The sequence below is a fragment of the Tursiops truncatus genome, chromosome 2 (genome assembly GCF_011762595.2).
Source record: "Tursiops truncatus isolate mTurTru1 chromosome 2, mTurTru1.mat.Y, whole genome shotgun sequence".
NCBI lineage: Eukaryota > Metazoa > Chordata > Mammalia > Artiodactyla > Delphinidae > Tursiops > Tursiops truncatus.
This window is the reverse complement of record NC_047035.1, coordinates 65,721,517-65,735,857: the sequence shown is the minus strand read 5'-3', so window position 1 is coordinate 65,735,857 and position 14,341 is coordinate 65,721,517. Positions and strand designations below refer to the sequence as shown.

General features: G+C 36.9%; 1 protein-coding gene across 1 annotated transcript in view; it reads left to right on the top strand.

Moving 5' to 3' along the window:
* The window catches only part of AKAP6 (A-kinase anchoring protein 6), a 578,687-nt gene extending 571,035 nt beyond the window's left edge, over positions 1–7,652 (top strand). Inside the window, exon 19 of the mRNA XM_033851195.2 lies at positions 4,324–7,652. The gene's annotated coding sequence lies outside the window, so the exon portion shown is untranslated. The remainder of the gene's footprint in view (positions 1–4,323) is intronic.
* The last annotated feature ends 6,689 nt before the right edge of the window (positions 7,653–14,341 follow it).

Here is a 14,341-nt window from a genome sequence, read left to right as displayed (position 1 = left end):
AAGTTGATGTTAAAGAAGAGGCTTTTATTTATCCACACAGAGACTGAGAACAGGCTCAGAAAGCAAACGCAGAGAGAATACGTGACAAGTTAATGGTGTTTTGATAAGAACAGAATTTTTGAATTTTGCCTGAAGGTGACAGGCTGATTTCCATCCAATTGTTTTGAGAAAGTCATTCTACTCTTCATGTTTAATAAGACAGCTATTGATTGATAATTCTGATATGATGATACAGCTCTAAAAGTGACACAAAAATTCTGTTATTTCCCGTTTCTAAGCCCCAATGATGAATATACTTTCTCAAGCAAGTTTAAAGAAGAAAATTTCAGTTTTTGAATGTGAGAGTTGTATTTCACCGAAGTGTGAGGTACTGAATGCCGTCTCCACCCGTACTGCAGAAGCTTAATGCAGTAACCTAAACTCGTGCTATAGGAAATGAATTACAGAAGCAATCTACCCTAATTTGTTAACTTATTCAAATAACAGTTATTACACTTAACTATGCTAAAGATTATCTTTTTTGTGGCAGATTGTTTATTTTTTGATGAGCCTAATTACTGATTTTCTAAAAGTAATTTACATTTATTACAAATACATCTTTTAAAATGTGACAGATAAATGTTGTTCCCATAATGTATTATGAAAAAAGTTACTATTTAAAAACACATTATTTAGTTTGAAAGATGAATGGCAAACATCATTACTTTTTTTCCTGCAACACCTGTGCCCTCAGCTCATTAAAATGTGTGATTCTGTGTGGAGCTGCTAGAAATGGGGAGTGGGGGGGGAATCTATACCATATATATACCCTAAAAATAAACTCAGTATGCAAAATTGAAGAAAAGCATCCTACTTACTAATATAGCTCAACTAATCTGTGTTTCAGACTCTATTTACAATTGGTTGCAAGGGAGAACAAAAGTAGGAGAGAGAGAAATGTATTTTCTGTGAAACATGTCCACCCTATAACCACATTCTCTATCAGTATGCTGTAAAACTGACCATTAAGGAAGAACAACTGCGATTCCATAAGCTGCTTCAAAACAAGTTCTATGAGAACCAATTGTACCGCCGGCTCTGCTAACCTCCGCAAAAGGGCCGGTAGAGCCTGGCTGATTTCTGTTTTCTGAAAGGGGATCAAGGCTTGAAAGCAACACCACTCTGAGCACGACATCATGTGACTGTGACCCTCAAGTCACCAGTCATGCTGAGATCTGGTCTCAAGAAGCTCTGGCACTGGAGAAGCCTATGGGGTGCACTCCTCCCTTTTTGATGCTCCGGGGATTTCTTCTCTCCCCTACACAGATATAGAATTGGAATGAAATGTAATGACTCACAGCTCCATCTTTAGACTCAGGGATGGGAATATGCTGATGGATCTGTGTAATCCTCACGTTTTACAGGCATGCACAGTGTAAAACTATAAGCCAGCCCACTTTCCATTTAGCAATATTTTGTGGGACCCTGTGGTTCGATGCCTGGCTGATCTCAGGCAATAGGAGAAGCAGCCTGATTTTACTTCTGCAGAACTCACATCGCCCCCCAGTGACTTGTTATCAGCCTAAGGCCATTTAGGTAGCCATATTTACTGGGCCTATTCAGTTTTTCCAGTATCATGTAGACAAACATCTGGATGCCTAAACTTTTCAGCAGTCATTAACACTGGGCACCTGGTGTAAATATTTACATATTGTTAAAATACTACCAACCAGGACAAGTTATTTTATCTCAAAATGCTGACATGCCTTCTGTGTTAAATGTCAGGAATACATAGTAAAATTATTTGGTAAATAAGAGGTTTCATGTCTATAAAAGCTTAACTGTTGTCATTGTTCTTCCTATAAGAAAAAGCTCTACTTTTTTAAGCCATTTGAAAACCATCAGTTGGGGTGCTCTTTTTATCAGGAAAATAAAGTTCACCAAATTCAGTTTGCTTTTTTTTCCCCAGAAATAAGTTCTCAGATGATGAAATTATTGTAATGCCTTCTAGAAGAGCTATAACTTAAAATAGCAGTTCCAGTCTGCTATTTTTTTTTTCAGAATTTTTGGAACACGTTATTCATTTACTGTGTTCTAATCAAAAACCCACTGAAACTGAGAAATTTTAACACGATCTAACACAGTATGCATTTGCACTGATTTCCGGTACACTGCTGTGCTTTTCACTATTTTCATATATGTGTCATGTTTCTACAAAAATAGAGAGGTCAGTTACAGCAAATCACATCAAAGGAAAGGTAACTGGATACATCCAGATATTTCTGCCTAATTTTGAGGAAGCATATAATGTTTTTCTGGGGAGCCTCCTAGGACCTGCCTAAGAGATGTACTTTGCACTAATCTTTTTGCTGTATTCTGATAGTTATTTCTTCATAATCCTCATCATAAGCCTCTGATCTTTGGTGAATGATTTAACCGTAAACTTCAGGCTGGATAAATCCTGTGGTACAAAAATTGAACTCATCACATTCAGCCAGCATATACACTTTTTTTCCTTTCGGTTTGCTCTGCTCTTTGGGCTTGTTTTAGTGTGTGGGGGTACTGTATTTACTTAGGATGTATATATTTCCTTCAGAACTTTTTAGCTCTATTGCCTTTCCTACTTTATTGGTCTGCAAAGAGCTGGCCTATAGATTTTACATTTTAGGCAATCACTTGTATTCGTACATGCTCAAGTATACACATACACAGTAAAAAGTGCTGCCGCTCAGTTTTTACAAACTGGCAAAGCTGTAAAAGCAAACGTTTCTCATGTACACAACACATTCTTATTCTATTAATTGGATTGACATTAAGTGTTTAACGTGACCCAAAGCTGACCAAGCAAGTTTAAGAAACTACTCTTGGTGATAGAGTATTAATTTTTCACTAAACAACATAGGTGTACTCTTAGCATATTTACCTTTAAAATCACTTTAATAAATCAAGGTCTTGGTGGATGTGAAGTGTTTTCTAGTTATCTAGCACTTCTGAATAATGAGCCCTGCCCTGCCAAATAACAAAGATTTTATTGGGCATCACCCATCTCTCTGTCTCTCTCACACACACACACACACACACACACAGCCCAGATCTTTGTCTCAACCAGTTTGTCCTGCCCCTTTCCACGTGGGCCAAGTTGAAAGTCTTGATTATGCAGAGGAATTTAAATACCATCATTTAGTGAGACCGTATTTGCCTCACCTAAGGATTGCCTACTCAGTGGCCAGATTTCAAATGAGTCGTGTCCTCAGCATTTGAACAATGCACCATGCTTTCTTGAGTTACTGCGTTATTTTACTGTACCAAATTTCGTCCCGCCTGTTCCTGTCTGTCTCTCCCTGTTTTTGATAATTTGCCTTCTCTCCCCAACATCCTGTGGCTTCAGCCAAACCACATTTGCTCAAGTTTTTCTGGCTCTTAAACAGGTTGCAAGGTTATAGAGAAAGAGAGAGCAAGACAGAAAGAATGAGAACATTTACTTCTAGAAGGACAGGAAAGCAACCTGACATCAGACATCAGACTTCAGAACTCAGTTTAAACCCATACAAGCAAAAGCCTTGCTATATTTGAGAGCTGGTCAGAGGACCTAACGTAATTGTACCCTGCATTGCCTAAACCTGGAATTTAATTGTTCCTCACACTCGACAGGTTGCTTTTAGCTACTCAGAAATATGAAGAACCAATTGAGTTTGTAACAAATTTGTATCTGAGCCATCAGATGTACAGAAATAATTGAATCATTCTCATTTGCACAATGCTGTCTGTGCTTTAAATGAAATGCATTCCTATTTGAGCTAGAAGCCCCAGTTGTATCCTTTTATAGACAAGGGACTGAAGCATTTGGGATTATCACAGTTATGAATATTTCCCCATTATAAAATAATGGAATTGTTCAGTTCCACTGTCACACATATAGTGATTGAAGGAAAGGTTAAACCCGAGGGTCAAGGCTCCCAGTTTGTGAATCACTGTTGATACTTTTCTGCATCACTTGGCATTGGCAGCCTCACATTTTCATATTGATTTGAGGCTTCTTGAGTGTTCAAAACGGAGTTCACAAGCAAAAGAGTAGGTGAGATCCAGAGAAAAGATCAAACTTGATGATTTTTCTTTTCTTTAAAACCATGTCTTTTTAAAATATATATATTTTTTTCACATTGATTCTGAAGCATTTGGGCTATCAAAATCACTAAAATCACTATATTTTATGTATCCTTTTATTTCAGAACATTAGCAAGTAGTTCTAAATGGCAGCCTTCATTGTTCTTCAAAGGGGCTCAGTTTTGCAAATGAAACAGACACTTCTGAAATCTTTTCTTGTCACTTTTGTGTTTCTTGTAGGTAAGCCTGGCTGCAACTCAGGGGTGGCCTCATATTTCCGCCCTGGGCTGGTCTCTGGTTCCATCGCGTCACTGCCATTTGTTACACTGACCTCTCCCAAGATGAATCTTTCTTCCGAATGCGGTTGTCCACATGAGCCTTGTGATCTGGATGTGTGCACTGGTTCTCTTTAGGTGGTTGTCTTTGAAGTTCAGCAAAGCTGCTTGTTCTCCCATGGATTCCTGTCCCAAGCTACCTCTACCGACCCCACCTCTCCAGAGAGACTTTTCAGTTTGCCTTCTCCCCTCCCCATCTACTCTCTAAAATTCTGGAGTTCACCAAATTGATGGTCCATTAAATTCACCTGTCTGGAATGCCCCCCACCCCCCCGCTGGTACTTGACCAATTTCACGTTTCAGTCTGGATTTTTTTATGGTATGATGCCTATGTTCATGGAAAGAGGTTTACGTAAAAGGCCAACATTTGATTTGATTGCAGCATAGGGAAGAAACACTGGCCCTTCTTTCAAAATTAAGCAACTTTTAAAAGCGCCATTTTATTTATTTCCTTTTAAAAATAATAATCTATGCAGCACTTCAGGAAACAACTATATGGTGTTGTATATTATAAACTGGTGACATTCTACTATTAAATTATGTACAACATTTTTGTTTTTTATGCTTCTTGAGGTGGCAATGAGAAAAAAGTTTTTTAAAAAAGTGTGCCTTGCTGTATTTCTTATACCATTTATTAAAAAGCTGCTTTCACGGTAAAATTATGTTGGTTTGAAAGGAGGAAATAGCAAGGTTAAGATGTGTGAATAATTTCTGTATATATGTATAACCAAGTACAAACACTGATGTATAATGACAGTATAAAATGCTTTCATTTTTGTGATGTCTAGTGATGTGGAAAATATAAGCCTTAAATCCATTAGATTGCATGGTAATTAAAATTGGCATAATAAACATAGTTTATTGGGGGAAAAGGAAAATTAGTGATCTCTTCTACCTGTGTTCTTTACCAAATTATTGCATCTGGTTCTGGAAAAATGTGACATGTAGCAGCTTCCAAAATATCCATATTGTATAAGAGACTTAAAATTACTTAAACTACACATGATGCTGTCACAATTTCCAAAATCTTTCTGGTAACTATAAAGATCTTGGAACGCAAATGATTAAATGCCAGTTCCCCTAAACCAATAAAAATTTATCCTAGATATTTTATTTCTACTTATCATTAATGGTTTAGTGTTGGGTTTCAGGATACCTAGTATATCTTGTATTTATTTTATATAATTATTTTGAATGGGTTTGATGGAAAGATGGTAGAGAAGTATAAAAAAGTTGATTATTTTTTGATTTAGACTATAAATTTCAGGTGTATTTATTTTGTGTAAAAGAAATTAGCTAAGAAATATTCCATTTAGTCTTTATTGCTCTTGTTAAATGTAGTTTTGAATTTATATCCTAATACCTACTAAAGTGCCTGACACACAGTAGGTACTGAATAAAAACTTGCTGAATTGAAGTATTGAATTAGGTAATATGGATGACATTTATCTATTCATTTTGAGAAACCTACACTAAAACACTTATAAACAATTAGAAAAATGATGAAATGCAATATAAAACCATACAATATATAATCAGTTTATATCAAATTTCAAAAAGAAACAATGTAGATTCAGATAGTCACAGTAATGACAATCATTCATTCAACTGATAATTCATTAACATCTTCTACCTGCAAGGCATTGTTCTAGATGCAGGGGATGCAATGATGAACAAACAAAAGCCCTGCCCTCAGGAGGCTTACCTACATTATGGACGAGGTGAACACACAGTGAGATTCAGTAGTTGTCCTGTACATGAGGAAGAGAAGAAAGCAGTGAAAGAGGCACAAAGACAGAAACAGCAATGAAGGACAAGGAGGAAAAAAAGGGTTAAAAGAGAGCTGGAAGTTTGACAGTAGAAAATAGTGCAGCTTTATTGCAGGGATAGTAGGAGAAACAGTAAATTGTGAGACTTAATGAAAGGTCTTTTAAAATTTTAGGTTGGAGCTTTTGTACGTAATATGCTAAGTAGTAAGGAAACTTTGTATCGTCTTTGTTTTGCACCTGATTTTACTTATTATTAGAACTTTATTAGTACCACACCAAGAACATTTAAAAAATAATAGCCTATAGTTCTGCCACTTAATAACTATTTGTATTGTTATGCATCTTCTAATCTTTTCCATACATATTTCTAAATTGATGAATCATTCTAGGCTTTTTAATGGGTAGCAATTTGTTCAAAAGGGGTTTTAGGCAGACATCTAGCTGCAGTATTCAACACAGGGGAAAGAGATTAGAGGTAAATGCCTCGTTAGGGGGCAGCTGTAGAAAATAAGCTAGGCTCGAGATTATCACAGAGTACACAGGGTTAGCAGCCAGACCACAGAGAAGGAACAAATCCTGGAGTCTCTGAAATACCTAAGAGCATCCTGGAGCTCCTTTGAGGTACGGTATTACTTTATATACTGAGACAACCTAAATTTTCCTTGCGTAGTAATTAACAATGCCAAGTTTAAGTCTATTGGTAAAACATTTGAAGAGCAAACTGACCGAGATGTTCTATTTACCTGTTGTGTGCTCATTGAAGACTTTGAGGTATTGAAAATATGTGTTTTTTAATTATCTGCTTAGTATTAACACCAAATTTGTAGCATGACTTTCCGGTTTATTGAACAGTGCTTTTTCAGGCTGGAAGTGATGGAATAGCCTCACTCCTTCACTCTAGGTAGGCACGACACCCCTGCCCCCCACCAGGCAGCCTTGAAAACGGTCGCACCAACTCTGCCTACACACTTTCAGTGACAGTGGTTCATTGTCTGTCAAGGCAAGCTGTCCCGCCGTTGGATGCGTCTCTTTGTTAGAAAGTTATTTCTTAGGTTGCTAAAATCTGCATAGTTCTGCTTTCCCCTCGCCTTTAGTTTTGCTCAGTGGTCCTAGTTCTGTCCTGATGAGCCACTCAGAGTATTTCTGCTCCTTTCTCCTGGCAACCCTGAAGAGAGAGACCAGTTAGTCATCCTCTCCCAGCTGCTGTGATTTCTGTTCTTCGGTTCCCTCCACCACCCTTCATTTGTCATGATTTTCAGATCCATTTAAACCTGACTGAATGTTAAGAGGCAGTATCCTTGAAACTGAGGAACTGTCTTGCCCATCATACATGTAGAAAAATATCCGAACATTTAAGTGGTAAGTTTTCTCTCAGAATATATCCAAGATATATGTTTATTCTATTATTGTAAATTTCAATAAATAAATAAATAAGTAAATAAATAAGAATTCATTACTTCCTTCAGTGGCCCAGTCCAGTGCCGGAGTCATGTTGAATCCTTTCCTTACGTCAAATCTGAACCTAACCTGTTTCCATATAAAGCAGGGTCCCCCCCACTCCATTTGTTCATCCAGTCATTCAACAACATTCATTCATTGACTGGCTACGTGTGTGAGGCAATGTGTTTGGCGTTAGAGGTACAAAGGCAACTAAAACACGGTTTCTGTCTACAAAGGGTTTACAGTTTTTTTGTGAAAGTACCTTTCATGTCCTTGAATAGGGTAATTTCTCCAAATTAAAAGAGGACTCATTTATTTTGTTTCCTATCTTGTTTCCCTACATTTTCAAAAATCTAGTGAGCAAACAATATGCAGAATTACCTGGATTTGACTACTAGAAGTGGTTTTTGTATTTGTGTTTTAATTGCAGAAAAAATATATTTCAGATTTCTGGTCACTGAATAAATATGCATCTTATGCAACAACAGAACAATCTAATTTCAGGGCTTTTGAGAAGCTTAGTTTAATAACTTTGTTGTGTTTGATTAGCCCAACTCAGGTTTTACCAATGCTGTAATTTTCCTGGGAACAAATTAGATGAAAATATCAGAACACCCTGAAATGATCCAGCTGTTTCTTATAAGGCAGATTGTTTTAATTTCTAAATGGAATTGGTATTATTTTTAGAATTTTAACAAATACTTAATTTTTCAAGTACCATATAATTCTTACCTTTCAAATTTTTCTAACTTGAACCAACTAAATTTACAGCTGTCTCTTTTTTTCTATATATTCTTTGTCCAATTTTTATTTTGAATATTTTCAGGCCTATAAAAGTTGAATGAGTAGTACAGTAATATTTGCATACTCATCACTCAGATTTATTTATTCCTAATATTTTACCACATTTGTTTCATCTCTACACACACACACACGCACACACACACACACACACACACACACACACTTTTGTGTGATCAAACCATTTGAAATTAAATTGCAGATGTGTAAATGCTGCGGCATGTATCACCTAAGAGCAAGGCATTATTCTACAAGTCCACAACACCATTCTCACACCCGAGAAACTTAACATTGATACAGTAATACCTGATAATACATACTCAAATGAATTTCTCCAAATGCCCCAATAGTGTCCTTTTACAGTTGTTTTTTGCTTTAATCCAGGATCCAAGCAAAGGTCACACATTACTTTTAGTTTTACTATCTTTTTAATCTTGAACAGTTTCCCTGTGCTTTTATTCTTTCTTTCTTTGGTCGTTCATAACGGACATTTCTGAAGAGCCCAGTCCAGTTTTATAGAATGACCCACAGTCTGGATGTGTTCAGTTTTCTCATTCAACTCAGGGTAAACTTTTTTGTCAAGGAGAGTACATAGGTGATGTTATGTTCAATAGCTACTCTTTAATGAAGGGCGAATGATCCACTGACATTCTTCATGTGTCTGGAAGTTCCCTGCCTACTCTTACAGCTCATGCTTCATTAGGCTAAGGCAGGGGTCAGCAAACTACAGTTTGTGAGCTAAATCTGGCCCACTGCCTGTTTGTTTGGCCTATGAGCTAAGAATGGTTTTAAAATTTTTAAATGGTTGAAAAAAATCAAAAGTGTTTCATAACATGTGAAAATTACATGAAATTCAAATTTTAGTGTCCATGAATAAAGTTTTATTGGAACACAGCCACACACATTTGTTTACATATTGTCTATGGCTGCTTTTGCACTATAATTGCAGAATTAAGTAGTTGTGATGGAGACCATATGGCCTGCAAAGCCTGAGATATTTACTCTTTGGCCCGTTACAGAAAAAGTTTTCTCATCCCTGGTCTACAGTACCCTAAATTCTGACACCATTTTCTTAGAGGTAGATAGATTTTCATTTGCAAAATCAATGTAAGTTATTAGCACCTGCAATAGTTATTTTTTGCTTTCTAGATTTTATTGAGTTCTCGATTTCAGTTTCATGTGTCCTTAGTAAAATGAAGTGTGCTTTGTTTCATAAACTTAAAGATTGTTCTACATCCATAGTTGGCTTAAGGATTTAAATTTAGTTCACTTATTACAGGCTGGGTTTGATTTAAAGGGTTACTCAATTACAGACTAAGTCATTAAGTTCAATCAAAACCATCAGGAAAATTGACACAACCTAAACTCACTTCGATTCACCAGTAAACTGGAATCCCTTTTCTGAATGTTTTTCTAAAGTAGTCCAAAGAAATTTAAAACCAATCCATTTCAGAGTCAGGATTTTCAAATTTATTTTTCAACCCAAACAAAGGTGAAACCATGATCAAAGACTGTTTAAGATACACTTGCATTTCCTAAGGGCTGGTCATAAATAACAATCTGAATTTACTAAGGAAATAATTACTCACCACACACCCTGCTGTGGTCATACGTAACGACACTCATATTGAATAGATGTTCAACGGTAACAGTCTTTCTTTACCTTTTTTTTTTAAAGAACATCCATTTTTTATTTTTATTTTTTTATAAATTTATTTATTTATTTTTGGATGCATGGAGTCTTCATTGCTGCACTCAGGCTTTCTCTAGTTGTGGCGAGCGAGGGCTACTCTTCCTTGCGCTGTGCAGGCTTCTCATTGTACTGGCCTCTCTTGTTGTGGAGCACAGTCTCTAGGCACGTGGGCTTCAGTAGTTGTGGCACGTGGGCTCAGTAGTTGTGGCTCACGGGCTCTAGAGCACAGGCTCGGTAGTTGTGGTACACGGGTTTAGTTGCTCCACGGCATGTGGGATCTTCCTGGACCAGGGCTCGAACCCGTGTCCCCTACATTGGCAGGTGGATTCTTAACCACTGCGCCACCAGGGAAGTCCCTTTACTTTTTTTCTTAATTCACTTTTGACAGCACTGCCATCTCCCACTGCCATGTACCTAGAGAGGGGACAGTCAAAGACAGTGGTCTTTTAGCCACTTTCTCCTTCTTAAAAAGCAACCACTGCCTTGCATATAGCAACAGCCTCTTAATTTGAGACTTGTCATGTATTTGCATTTCCAGAGTAAAATAACAAGTGACAGATGCAAGTCAGGCCCACAATGTTAAGGTTTCTCTGGCCAAGGCCTTTTGGCCAATGCCTTGAGACCGTTCTGATCCTTGACTAATGGGCCCTCACCAAAACAGAAAATATGAGGACTGTTTGTACTTGTGTTTTGAAGTAAGCCAGGGCATGCGACTTCAAAGCAACTTTTCTCAGTCCCTCTTCTGTTGCAACACACACAACATGGAAGGTGTTCCCACGTGTGAGACACTTCCAACTTTTGCCAAGCATTGATTAGTAACTTCCAGTCAGGAAAGGCCGTGTCCCCTTCTCCCCAACTCATGAAGGGGATCTTAATGCAGCTGAGTGGGGTGACATTAGTCTATGTATAGCTAATTCTTTGAAGACAATCTAATTCATACTTAAACAAAAAGTGATTCCTAAATATTGGTACTTTATTATTGGTTACAAATCCCTTGTGACGTCATGTTTACGAACCACTGATATGGAGGCTTGCACTCTCTTGCTTGAAAGGAAGTGTCCCCAAACCTGGGAAAGGACTTCCAAAGAACAAGAGAATCAACACCCCTGTGTGTGGATGTACAGCCCCAGGTGCTCCGCAGCCACAAAGAACTTGTGCTTTCTGGTGAGTACGTTCTTCAAAAAATGTGAATTTAAGAGAAGTAGATGTAAAATGCAACAAAACTTGGCCTCAGACTTACATTGGTGAAATGGCTCATTTTGATGATTTAGCCTAAGTAACTTCACTCCTTGTTAACTACAGAGGCATAAGATATGGAACATCAAGATTTTCCAGATGCTCACAAAACATTTTGTGTCTCTACCACATAAGCTGCCATGTTCATCAACTTTATAGACTGTGGCATTGTTCTTTCTCCTTCTTGACCTATTTTATGTGGGAAATTTGGACTAGTATCACCAGATGTAAAATTTGGTATTTTTTCCACACCATCAAGACACATAATAATGGATTTTATTAATTTAATAAAAGGTATTACTAATTAATTACATGATTTAATAAAAACTATACTAAAGTTATTAAAACATTTATTTGTCCTTGCACTTAACCTTCCATTAAAAACAAAATCCCACCTCCCTATAAAAAAATGGGCCATTACTGGCATAAAACAAATATTATTCAGCAAAATTTATCCAAGGACTAAAATGATTAGGAACATAATGCATTAGGAACATAAAAATGCATAAGATCCTCTTTAAATCCCTATATTCCCTAACCATTGGTTTATAAAAAAATACTCTAAGGTTTATAGAATTAGTCTGGTTCTATTAGTTGATCAAGTTACTTTCACTGTCAGCAATTCAAAACAAATACTTCCCTGTGCGTGTGCATGTTTGCTTGCTTGCAAGTATGTTTCATTTATTTTAAAGTGTCTTTTTATATAGAAATCCAAGTTGCTGAATTTTATCTTGTCATTAAAATGGTGTGAAAATCAAATCAGTCTTCATATAGGTTCTCTCATCCTTGCCAATCTCAAATGACCGATGATGCTTACAGCAAGGTTTTGTAAAATACAAGCTCCTTAACTTTTCAGAAACAGGTCCTTTTTAACATGTATACCATTTGCCCCTCTTCTAGTGCTTTGTTCAGTGTTCTAAGTCTAGGATTATTCTCTTATAATATACTAATGATACAAACTATATGGAAAAATATTTTATAGAATGTAAAATTACTAATTATTTAAAGGCTAAGAGGCATTGCTCAACGTGAATGAAATATTTAATTGCTATATTTAAAAAATAAAAGATTACAGATTCTGATTGGTTCAGAATGACTGAACATCAGAATATTCTTCTTCTTAACCTAAGGGTCTGATTTTTTAAGTTATGTATGACTTCCTGGCAACTTAACCATTTTTTTAAAAAATGTAACCTTTGATGATTCAGCAGCATAATGATTACCAATTATTGTCCAGTATGGTAAATGTGTAAATTATAGGAAATCAGACTAAGTCAGTAAACACACTCTGGATATTATTTTTTAAATCAATCTAAATAAAAACAAAATAAATCATTATTACTTGAGTGCCCACTATGTGCCAGGCACTGTACTAATTTTATGCCTGTTTTACAATAAGGAAATTGAGGACTGGAGAGGTAGGTGAGGGGCTGTACCCTGCAGACCTGCAAGCCCTGTACTTGCCCAGCCTCAAGACCAAGGGAAGAGACCGGCGTCAGTGACAGAGACATAACTGGTTTAATGGATGGAGGAGCTTACACATCTAAAGCAAAATCCTGTAGCAACACCCCACTGCATGCAGCAGGAGGTGGGCAGGATATGGCAGTAATCTTTGCTACCAGGGGAAGAGGGAGAGTACCAGTTATAGGGGGAAATGACATCAAGTTGGCTCATCGGTTGCCAGGGAAACCCCAGAGGGGCGCACCCCTCACAGCCCCTGTGATAAACCAACATAGTGGAGATAGTCCTGATCTAAAAATTAGAATAATTGCTAGCTGGGGCCAAGGGCAAGTACACAGGCATTTCCTGATTAGGCTCTATGATTGAGAAGGAAGGTCAGTCAGGTGAGTAAGGTATAGGTGAGGCAGGGACTGGTCGAGCAGGGGATGTACAGAGAGCAAAGAGAACGGCCACCTTGGGTGTCCTGACCATACAGCAGGCTAGTTATTACTTGTTTCCTTTTCATAAAGGCAGAGTGTGTGTGGAGGAAAAAAGCTGTTTCAGAAACTCATTTCCCATCCTAGATAAATAAGGATTTATTTTACAGAGTTCACTTAACATCCATACGTATATTACTAAATTTCCTGTCTATATTATATATTGAACATATAACTCATGCCAATACTGAAGAAAGGACTTTTCGTTTTTAAAAGTATTTCTTACAAAAATTCGATATGAAGAAATGATAGCTAAATTAGCACTTGAAAAAGGCAAAAGAAAATTATATACTGTATATAATTATGCCTTATTATGACCTCTGCACATTTTCTAGAAAAGTTAGGCATTAAAAACACACACAACAGGAACACCTTAAAGGTCAGAGCCTGATGAAAGAAAAATGCAATAGTTAATTATGAAGGATGAGATTAATGTTCTAGTAGGAATGTACATTTTTGCTTGAGAATACTTAAAATATGCAATTTCCCTTTCATGTATTTTGTTTCATATCTGAAAGAGGTGATGGAGAGAGAAAATTCGAAGTATAAGTATAAATTAAATTTTAATTTAATGAAATGAAAATGTGGGCTTTTTATCTGATTTTTCTTCACTTAGGTCTTTTTGCCCCTAAAGGTAATAGTTTTAAGAGTAAATACTGAGGTTTCAGTTTGTAAAAAATTTATCTCAAAATTTCTCATTATCTTCAAAAGATATTTTCTAAGATGGCAGAATTCCTGGATCATATTTGCTGAGTTTCACACTGGCAACACACCTAACTATACACATTTTCCCCCCACATGTTTATTGGAGTATAATCGCTTTACAATATTGTGTTAGTTTCTGCTGTACAACAAAGTGAATCAGCTATATGTATACATATATCCCCATATCCCCTCCATCTTGAGCCTCCCTCCCACCCTCCCTATCCCATCCCTCCAGGTCATCACAAAGCATCGAATTGATCTCCCTGTGCTATGCAGCAGCTTCCCACTAGCCATCCATTTTACATTTGGTGGTGTATATATGTCAATGCTATTCTCTCACTT